The sequence below is a fragment of the Chionomys nivalis genome, chromosome 24 (genome assembly GCF_950005125.1).
Source record: "Chionomys nivalis chromosome 24, mChiNiv1.1, whole genome shotgun sequence".
NCBI lineage: Eukaryota > Metazoa > Chordata > Mammalia > Rodentia > Cricetidae > Chionomys > Chionomys nivalis.
This window is the reverse complement of record NC_080109.1, coordinates 44286727-44298375: the sequence shown is the minus strand read 5'-3', so window position 1 is coordinate 44298375 and position 11649 is coordinate 44286727. Positions and strand designations below refer to the sequence as shown.

The window sequence follows — 11649 nt, the reverse complement described above, 5'->3', positions numbered from 1 at the left end:
TCTTACAAAGAGAACATTTAATTGTGGTGGCTTACTTACAGTTCGGAGGTTCAGTCCATTATCATCATGGCATTGAAGAGCCTGGACAAACTCCATTTTGAAAAAAAAAAAAACATTTTAGACAAGGTTCCACTAAAGGATGAACTCAGCCCCAGTAAAAGTTATAAATAATTCCAGGAAAAGCCACCCACGATGTCTGTATTGGTTAAAGTGACCCCACCAGAGTGTCCAAACAATCTGCTAGTTTCAGATGTCCTTGTGGGCATCAGATCAAACTGTTTTAAATTCCTGCTTACGGACAGTTGCTATTTTGAAATTCCACTATACCCAGCCAATGACTTCAAAGATTGTACACCCATACCCAGTTCCGAAATGCCAAGGCCTGGCCACCGTGCTTGGTTTTCCCTTTAAAAACCCCTTACTCTGAAGGTTTGGGACTATTTTTCTCCACCTGCTGCAAAGGTGTGTTGAAACTCGCTTCAATAAACTCCAGTGTGTTTTGCATCAGAAGCTGTGACTCTGTGGTGGCCTTGTTTGGGGGTCTTGCCACACAGGCACAACAGCGTGACATGGTGATATGTGGGCAGACATGGTGCTGGAGAGGTAGACATGGTGATATGTGGGTAGACATGGTGATATGTGGGCAGACATGATGCTGGAGAGGTAGACATGGTGATATGCAGGCAGACTGACATGGTGCTGGAGAGGCAGCTGCTGCATGTTGATATGCTGGCAATAGGAAGTAGACTGATTGTCACATTGAGAAAAGCTTGAGCAAAAGAGACCTCAAAGCCTGCTCCCACGGTGAGACACTTCCTCCAACAAGGCCACACCTCCTAATAGTGTCACTTCCTTTGGGATTATGGCGGCCAATTACATTCAAATTACCACAGTGGTTCTCAAATTATACCTCAAAGGTTTGCTAAGGACCTTTGGTTTTCTTTTCCCTATTTTTTTTTGTTCACATGTACTATTTTATAACAACTGTAAATTACTTAACAGATCCTTTCAATGAATAGCATTTACATCTTTAAGAGAACAGTTCATTTAACCATTAGCAAAATACCACATTAAAAATATATTAAGGCACTGAAATAAATACACATATACTGCACTGCCAATGTATGGAAACATTATGAGGTGTACAGAATAAGTTAGGATAATGTAAGATTATTTTAGCTTTGAGAGTGCATAGTAATCTAGCTGGCAGATTAGGATGCATAAATCAGATAGGTACTCCTATAAGTCCACCTTATCTGCAAGATAACTGGTGTCAGATTTGAAGCAATGAATTGGGTCAAATTGCATCCCACTCCTAAGATGGTCACTTGTCTCAAGCTTTGCTTCCCTTCCAATTGATTCTCCCACAGTCAACCTGTAGTAAGGAGTCTAGCAACTTCTCAGCTTTGAATTTTCAAGTAAAAAGCTTTATCAGATGAGTATCTTTAAGAACATTATTCACACTAACATTTTCACAGTTTAGAAAACTGCAAGTTATTGCTGATGACTGTCCTTCCTATTGGAACGTCTCCCAGTGTGTACTCCATAGGGTACACAAGAAAACCCTATAGCTTTTGGTTAATAACAAACTTGGAAATTCACGAAGAAATTTTTTTCCTCCCTCCCTCCCTCCCTCCCTCCCTCCTTCCCTCTCTCTCTCTCTCTCTCTCTTTCTTTCCTTTCTTGTAGAGACATGAGTAACATTCTTGTGAAAGGCCGTTCATAAAAATAAAGAGAACTACTTATCAATTACAACGGCGCAAATAGAAGTTCCATGATAGGGCTATATGAAACATTTCCTTAGAGATTTTTGAACATATTAACATTTGAAAGCTTTGCCTGTATCTGAAAGACAGAATCATCAGTTTTACTACCCTCTTTTATTTGGTAAGAACATCATTATTTCTGTTTTACTAAAGAGTGCTCTGTGTAAACATTATCAACAATAAATATTTAATTTTCTATTACGTACCTGCTGAATTCCTAGTTAAAGGACAAAATGAAAATGCTCTCCGCCATCCTCTCTTCTCCACTGCCCACCCAGAGGATGAAGGTGTGGCATGTGGAAGGCTGGGGGCTAGGGAAGAGAGTGTCTTTAAAAGAAGACCACAAAAGAAAGGGCGGAGCCATGGCGTCCAGTTCCGTACATAGGTTCTGCCTTGTTATTCCTGAGTCTCAGTTAAAACCCCATTCACTCTTTCCCAGCTCCGCCTCATCTGTGATGCGAGGCAAGGCACAGGCTACGTCATGAGTGCTTTAGCTTCAAGAGGGCAGCCTGAGTAAACTTGGGAAGAGGATACAGCTCAGTGAGGTCTACACCCTGCATGTCGGGGGATTCAGCCACGGTCTGTGGTGAAGTATACAGGGTGGATTCTCACAGGACTCAGGCCTAGCAAGATTCCTGCAGTGTTACACTAAATCCCTGCAAACTCAAGGCTCTAAATGGAGCTGGCACCATCACCAACTCAGTGAACTGTAACATTTGTGGTAGGTGGCAGGAACAGACTTTGTTGTTTTAAGACAGTCTTATTCTGTAGCCCAAGATGGCCTTGACCTCACGGTAATTCTTCTGCCTCAGCTTCCTAAGCACTATGATCCCAGATGTGGGCTACCATGTTTGGCCAGGTATTGGCCCTTTGGAAAGGACTCCCAAATGATCCTTTCTCAAAATGTCTTTTCTAATCATATAGTGTTACAGACTTCCTTCCTATTCTCATGGATGAAAAGAGCTGTCTTCTAGAGGCTGCAAGGTAAGTGAGCCTACAGCAGAGAGAACGGAAAAACAGGTGAGAATCATTCATCTTCATTCTCAGACAAACTTTTAGAAAAAAATCACAATGCCACTTTTCTCAAGAAATCCTTTCATGCTTTGGAAATTATGTGCTTTTGCCTGCATGGCTCATTTGAGTGCAGTGCCCAGGGGTCAGAAGAGGGAGTTGGATGCCTTGAAACAGGAGTTAGAGTGGTTTTGAGTTGCCATGTGGGTGCTGGGAATTGATCCCGGATCCACAGCAAAAGCAGCCAGTGCTCTTAACTGCTGAGCCACCTCTCTAGGTGTTAAGAGACAGGGCTTGCTTGGGCTCACATGACCCTCCTCTCTCAGGAGGTCTAGGGGTGGGAGTGGGAGCTACAGCGCATGCACAACTGTGCGCAGCTTCGAAGTCATTGCGGTTAAGTGAACAACATTTGAAAACTTTGAGGGTTCTTCTCCCTCCCCCACCCCAGATATGGTTCCTCTATATAACCCTGGTTGTCCTGGAACTCACTCTGCAGACCAGGCTGGCCTTGAACTCAGAGATCTGCTTGCGGCTGCCTCCTGAGTACTGAAATTAAAGATGTTCACTACTACCACCTGACCAAACTTTAAGTTTTTAATATATATACATATATACATATAACTCACATAAAAAGTTTATAGAATATATCCAGCACCTATGGATACTGCTGCTGGTATGAGCCACTTAATCTTTGCTACAACGTATACCTCACTTGTGTTTTTATTGATTTGTATTTATATTTTAATTACTTAGAGCTTAATTCAGCAGAGTGAAAACTGAGAAGCCATGAGGGTTGGGCACAGGCACTATAATAATTACCTTGGTCCTTTTAACATGCCATGCACAATATTTTAATATATTGCTATTTAAAAACCGAAATAGCTAACATTTATACTAATATCTGCTGTTTGGAAATGTTTCGGTACTAATGCTGTGAAAGCTCTTAATTTAGGCCACATTAAGATTAATGACATAGCTATTTAATATCTCATATCGTTTAACTAGGATTTGAAGGTACATATTTTTTTTCTGTGGGAAAAATGCATTAGCTGTGGTTTCCAGACATACATTACTCTCCTAACTTGTGATTATTTAACCCCCCCCAAGGAATTAAGTAGCACTCAAACCACAAGCTCAAACTGACTTGTCTCTCCCTTCTGCATGTCTACTTCCAACCGTCATTTCTCTCAGTCTCTAAAATCAAAACTGTTGGGGTTTTCTAAAAGGTTCAGAAGTTATCTGGAGTCTCTGAATAATTGCAGCATTCTGCAAAACTGCTTCTTCCAATGTGAGCATCTCATCCAGAAGTCTGAGGAAAGGAAGAGCTGTTGCCAGGGCAAAGGGGTGGGGTGGGGGTGCTTCTCTGAGATCCTTGGTATTTTTCAGTGAAGTCTTTGATCTGGCTCACCCTACGAGAAATGTTAAATCTTTGGACAGTCTTTCCCCATCGGACAACCAGATCTGGATCTAAGTTGTTCACTGACACAGCAGAAAAAGTACTTTATTTTCTACTTCGATACTCTTTGCTTTAGAAATGATTCCTAGTCTGTGGCCCTGTCCTGAGAAGGGCTGGGACACAGGCTTTGTAGATATACATACTTCTTCTTCTTCTTTTTTTTAATCTTCAACTTTAACATCAGCTTCTTCTTTATCAAAAATTCCCCGTAATTCTGAAGGTAATCTCCCCTTTTTGATGGAGTTCAGGAACTGCTGATGTGCACCATCAGAGGAACTTCTACAGTCACCATTGACTTTAAATCCTTTCCCCACAATTTTAAAATTGCATCTCCTGTTTCTTCTGTTCAGTGGGGGACAAACATTTGGCACCAAGCTTCTCTGCTTCTTCAAAAAGGCTGTCAACAGGCAGACGCGGTGGACACCGGCACACGCAGACGCAGCGGATGCGGGATAGTCCAGGCATGAAATAGTGAAGCCCACACTGAGAGCAGATCGCCCCACTACAATTAAATCAAGTAGGTTTTTTGGGGCCTGGCCTGCAGAGTAGGAGGCCTTTTATTGGCGAGGTCCACGAGTGAACGGGGAGCCTGGTCCTGTCCCTGAAGACCCTCCTGAGTGGGGAGAGTGTTCTAGGCCCATAGTGGGACACAGGAAATGGAGCGGGGGCATTCCCTGATCCCCTTGACCCCCCGGTTAGCCTGCAAGGGCTGGTACCCTCTGCTGGGGCTGCTCCTCCTCTGCTGTGACCTCTCTCTCCCTGGCACATCCCAGCTTGTGCCCAGGGCCCTCCTTCACTCCCCCTCCCTTCCACGGGGCCACGGGATCACCCAGTATAGCCTGTTTGGGCGCTGGGTCGGGAGCTCGGGGCAGAGGGCAATGGGAGTTTCTCTATTGGCGAGGTCCCTGGTGAACGGGGAGCCTGGTCCTGGTCCTGAAGACCCTTCTGAATGGTGAGAGAGATCTTGGCCCATGGCAGGAGCCAGGAAACGGAGCGAGGGCACTTTGTAAGCGGGGCCCTTGGCCAGCAGGTAAACCTGTTCCTGTTTTAAAAGACACATGAGATCGCGTCGATAGGAGGAGATGGGCAGGCGCCAAGGAAAAATTCACCCAACAATCTGAAAAACAACATGAAAACACCAGAACGCAATGATCTTACAACAGAAGGACTTGAACACCCTAACACAGAAGTGGAAAAAATTGACTTTATGAAAGCAATAGAGTCCCTTAAACAACATGTAAAAAATGCCCTTATAGAAATGGATGAGAAGTATAACAAAAAGTTTGAAGAAATGAGTAAATATGTAAATGATACCCTGGGAAACCAAGAAAAAAAGATCAAACAGGTAATGGAAACAGTTCAAGAATTGAAAACTGCCCAGGCGGAGGTGGCGCACACCTTTAATCCCAGCACTCGGGAGGCAGAGGCAGGTGGATCTCTGTGAGTTCAAGACCAGCCTGGTCTACAAGAGCTAGTTCCAGGACAGGCTCCAAAACCACAGAGAAACCCTGTCTTGAAAAAAAAAAAAGAAAGAAAAAGAAAAAAGAATTGAAAACTGAAATTGAAGCAAGGAAGAAAACACAAACTGAGGATAGATATAGAAAATCTAGGTCTTTAGGGTTAGGGTTAGGGTTAGGGTTTAGGGTTAGGGTTAGGGGTTAGGGTTTAGGGTTTAGGGTTAGGGTTAGGGTTAGGGTTAGGGTTTAGGGTTAGGGTTAGGGTTAAAAAAATAAAATAAAAAAAAAGAAAATCTAGGTCAACAAGCAGGGACTACAGAAACGAGCATAATCAATAGAATACAAGAGATAGAAGAACGAATCTCAGATTCTGAAGACCACATAGAGAAAATAAACGCACTGATCAAAGAAAACAGCAAAGCCAACAAATTCTCATCACAAAACATTCAGGAAATATGGGACACAATAAAAAGACCAAACCTGAGAATAATAGGGATAGAAGAAGGAGAAGAGTCACAGCTCAAAGGCCCAGAATATATTTTTAACAAAATTATGGAAGAAATCTTTCCCAACATAAAGAAAGATATTCCTTTGAATATTCAAGAAGCATACAGAACATCAAACAGACTGGATAAAAAAAATCCCCTCGCCATATTATAATCAAAACACAAAATATACAGATTAAAGAAAGAATATTAAGAGCTGCAAAGGAAAAAGGGCAAGTAACTTATAAAGGTAAATCGATCAGACTTACACCTGACTTCTCTATGGAAACCATGAAAGCCAGAAGGTCCTGGATAGAGGTACTGCAGAAACTAAGAGACCATGAATGCAAACCCAAACTACTATACCCAGCCAAGCTATCATTCACTATCAATGGAGAAAACAAGACATTCCAGGATAAGAACAAATTTAAACAATACGTAGCCACAAATCCAGCCTTACAGAAAGTAATAGAAGGAAAATCGCAACCCAAGGAAACCAACATAGCCAGCACTGCCTACAATAACTCAGGCATCTAGCGACCCTTCACCAGCATGACTCAAAGAAGGGAGACACACAAACTTTACTACCAAAAACAATAGGAATAACCGGAGTAAACAACCACTGGTCATTAATATCACTTAATATTAATGGTCTCAATTCACCTATAAAAAGGCACAGGCTAAGAGATTGGATATGAAAACAAGATCCAACATTCTGCTGTTTGCAAGAAACATATCTCAACCACAAAGACAGGCATCTACTCAGAGTAAAGGGATGGGAAAGGTTTTTCAAGCAAATGGTCCTAAGAAAAAAGCAGGTGTGGCCAAACTAATTTCTAACAAAACTGACTTCAAACTAAAATCAATCAGAAGAGATCGAGATGGACACTTTATACTCATAACAGGAACAATTCATCAGGATGAAGTCTCAATCCTGAATATCTACGCCCCTAATATAAAAACACCCACTTATGTAAAAGAAATATTACTAAAACTCAAGGCAGACATCAAACCACACACACTAGTAGTAGGAGATTTCAACATACCTCTTTCATCAATGGACAGGCCAATCAGACAGAAACCTAATAGAGAATTAAGAGAATTGTTGGAGGTAATGAAGCAAATGGACTTAACAGACATCTATAGAACACTCCACCCAAATAGGAAAGAATATACCTTCTTCTCTGCAACTCATGGAACCTTCTCGAAAATTGACCACATACTTGGAAACAAAGGAAACCTCCACAGATACAAAAAAAAAATATCAGTGTCCACCTGTGTCTTATCAGATCACCATGGATTAAAGTTAGAAGGCAACAACAATGCTACCCCCAGAAAGCCGACAAACTCATGGAAACTGAACAGTCAACTACTGAGCCACACCTGGGTCAAGGAAGAAATTAAGAAATAAATTAAAGTTTTCCTTGAATTTAATGAAAATAAAGAGACAACATACTCAAACCTATGGGACACGATGAAAGCAGTGCTTAGAGGAAAGTTCATAGCACTAAGTGCCCACTTAAAGAAAACGGAGAAAGCATACATTGAGGTCTTAACAGCACACCTGAAAGCTCTAGAAAAAAAAGAAGCAGACACACCCAGGAGGAGTAGAAGACTGGAAATAATCAAACTGAGGGCTGAAATCAACAAAATAGAAACACAGAAAACAGTCCAAAGAATCAATGAAACAAAAAGTTGGTTCTTGGAGAAAATCAACAAGATTGACAAACCCCTATCCAAGCTAATTAAATGACAGAGAGAGAACACACAAATATATAAGATCAGAAATGAAAAGGGGGACATAACCACAGACACAGAGGAAATTCAGAGAATCATTAGATCTTACTACAAAAGCCTGTATGCCACAAAACTGGAAAATGCAAATGAAATGGACATTTCTTTGGATAAGTACCATATACCAAAGCTAAGCCAAGACCAGGTGAATGATCTAAATAGACCTGTTAGTCGCGAAGAATTAGAAACGGTTATCAAAATTCTCCCTTCCAAAAAAAGCCCAGGTCCAGACGGCTTCAATGCTAAATTCTTCCAGAACTTCCAAGAAGAGCTAATACCTATACTTCTTAATGTATTTCACAATATAGAAACAGAAGAGTCATTGCCAAATTCCTTTTATGAAGCTACAGTTACCCTGATACCAAAACCACACAAAGACCCAACCGAGAAAGAGAATTACAGGCCTATCTCACTCATGAACATCGACGCAAAAATTCTCAGTAAAATGCTGGCAAACCGAATCCAAGAACACATCAGAAAAATTATCCATTATGATCAAGTAGGCTTCATTCCAGAGATGCAGGGCTGGTTCAACATATGCAAATCTATCAATGTAATCCACCATATAAATAAACTGAAAGAAAAAAACCATATGATCATTTCATTAGATGCTGAAAAAGCATTCGACAATATTCAACACCCCTTTATGATGAAGGTCTTGGAGAGATTAGGGATACAAGGATCATACCTAAATATAATAAAAGCTATTTACAGCAAGCCGACAGCTAACATTAAATTAAACGAAGAAAAACTCAAAGCCATCCCACTAAAATCAGGAACACGACAAGGATGTCCACTCTCTCCATACCTCTTCAATATAGTGCTTGAAGTTCTAGCAATAGCAATAAGACAACATAAGGGGATCAAGGGGATTCGTATTGGAAAGGAAGAAGTTAAGCTTTTGTTATTTGCAGATGATATAATAGTATACATAAGCGACCCCAAAAACTCTACCAAAGAACTCCTACAGCTGATAAACACCTTTGGTAATGTAGCAGGATACAAGATCAACTCCAAAAAATCAGTTGCCTTCCTATACACTAAGGATAAGGAAGCAGAGAGGGAAATCAGAGAAGCATTATCTTTCACAATAGCCACAAATAGCATAAAATATCTTGGGGTAACTCTAACTAAGGAAATGAAAGATCTATTTAACAAGAACTTTAAATCTTTGAAGAAAGAAATCGAAGAGGACACTAGAATATGGAAGGATCTCCTTGCTCTTGGATTGGGAGGATCAACATAGTAAAAATGGCAATTCTACCAAAAGCAATCTATAGATTCAATGCAATCCCCATCAAAATCCCATCAAAATTCTTCACAGATCTGGAAAAGACAATAATCAACTTTATATGGAAAAACAAAAGACCCAGGATAGCCAAAACAATCTTATATAATAAAGGATTGTCTGGAGGCATTACAATCCATCCCTGACTTCAAACTCTATTACAGAGCTATAGTATTGAAAACAGCTTGGTATTGGCATAAAAACAGAGAAGTCGACCAATGGAATTGAATAGAAGACCCTGACTTTAACCCACAAACCTATGAACACCTGATTTTTGATAAAGGAGCTAAAAGTATACAATGGAATAAAGAGAGCATCTTCAACAAAATGTGCTGGCAAAACTGGATGTCAACCTGTAGAAGAATGAAAATAGATCCATATCTATCACCATGCACAAAACTCAAGTCCAAATGGATTAGAGACCTCAATATCAGTCCGAACACACTGAACCTGATAGAAGAGAAAGTGGGAAGTACTCTACAACACATGGGCACAGGAGACCACTTCCTACATATAACCCCAGCAACACAGACATTAAGGACAACATTGAATAAATGGGACCTCTTGAGACTGAGAAGCTTCTGTAAAGCAAAGGACACTGTCACTAAGACAAAAAGGCAACCCACTGACTGGGGGACGATCTTCACCAACCCCACAACTGACAAAGGTCTAATCTCCAAAATATATAAAGAACTCAAGAAACTAGACCGTAAAAGGCCAATCAACCCAATTATAAAATGGGGCACTGAGTTGAACAGAGAATTCTCAACAGAAGAAGTTCAAATGGCCAAAAGACATTTAAGGTCATGCTCAACTTCCTTGGCGATCAGGGAAATGCAAATCAAGACAACTTTAAGATACCATCTTACACCTGTCAGAATGGCTAAAATCAAAAACACCAATGATAGCTTTTGCTGGAGAGGTTGTGGAGAAAGGGGTACACTCATCCATTGCTGGTGGGAATGCAAACTTGTACAACCACTTTGGAAAGCAGTGTGGCGGTTTCTCAGGAAAGTCTGGATAAACCTACCCCTGGACCCAGCAATACCATTCTTGGGAATATACCCAAGATATGCCCTATCATACAACAAAAGTATATGCTCAACTATGTTCATAGCAGCATTGTTTGTAATAGCCAGAACCTGGAAACAACCTAGATGCCCTTCAATGGATGAAGAAAGTATGTAATATATACATATTAGAGTACTACTCAGCAGTAAAAAACAATGACTTCCTGAATTTTGCATGCAAATGGACAGAAATAGAAAACACTATCCTGAGTGAGGTGAGCCAGACCCAAAAATAGGAACATGGGATGTACTCACTCATATTTGGTTTCTAGCCATAAATAAAGGACATTGAGACTATAATTCGTGATCCTAGAGAAGCTAAATAAGAAGGTGAACCCAAAGAAAAACATATAGGTATCCTCCTGAATATTAACCTTCATCAGGCGATGAAAGGAGACAGAAACAGAGATCCACATTGGAGCACTGGACTGAAATCGCAAGGTCCAAATCAGGAGCAGAAAGAGAGAGAGCACGAGCAAGGAACTCAGGACCGCAAGGGGTGCACCCACACACTGAGACAATGGGGATGTTCTATCAGGAACTCACCAAGGCCACCTGGCCTGGGTCTGAAAAAGCATGGGATAAAACCGGACTCGCTGAACATAGTGGACAATGAGAACTACTGTGAACTCAAGATAAATGGCACTGGGTTTTGATCCTACTGCACGTACTGGCTTTGTGGGAGCTTAGGCAGTTTGGATGCTCACCTTACTAGACCTGGATGGAGCTGGGTGGTCCTTGGACTTCCCACAGGGCAGGGAACCCTGATTGCTCTTTGGGCTGACGAGGGAGGGGGACTTGATCGTGGGAGGGGGAGGGAAATGGGAAGTGGTGGCGGGGAGGAGGCAGAAATCTTTAATAAATAAATAAATTAATCAATCAATCAATATTTGTTATGATTCCAGTAAAAAAAAAAAGGCTGTCAACAAAATATTCCCAGTCCCTTTGCTGATTATCATTGAGGGGCTGATTGTTAGGAGGTCCTAGTTCACAAATCCTTTTTTCTTTTATACTGTCAAGGTTATCTACTTCTTTCATTCTCTTTCTTCTACTCAGGGCCTAGTCCTCTGTCGTCTAGGGTCCACAAGCGCCACCGCGGCTGCGCGGCCGTAGCCCCTCCCCGTTCAGGAGCATCTGGAGACCCTCTGTAGGGACCACCCTGCTGCGGAGACCCCGTCTGCCTCCCTCAGCACACCGGACGTGCATTTCCCCCTGTTTTTTATTTTTAAATTTTGCTTTATTTTCTGTGCTTGTGTCTGATGTGTGTATGCGTATTGTATACATAGAGAAGCCCATGAGAGGGGTCAGATCACTTGAAACAG

General features: G+C 41.4%; 1 pseudogene; it reads right to left on the bottom strand.

Annotated features, from left to right (window-relative positions):
* Nucleotides 1-3977: 3977 nt before the first annotated feature.
* On the bottom strand, nucleotides 3978-11365 carry LOC130865833 (UBX domain-containing protein 2A-like; annotated as a pseudogene).
* Between the last annotated feature and the right edge of the window lie 284 nt (nucleotides 11366-11649).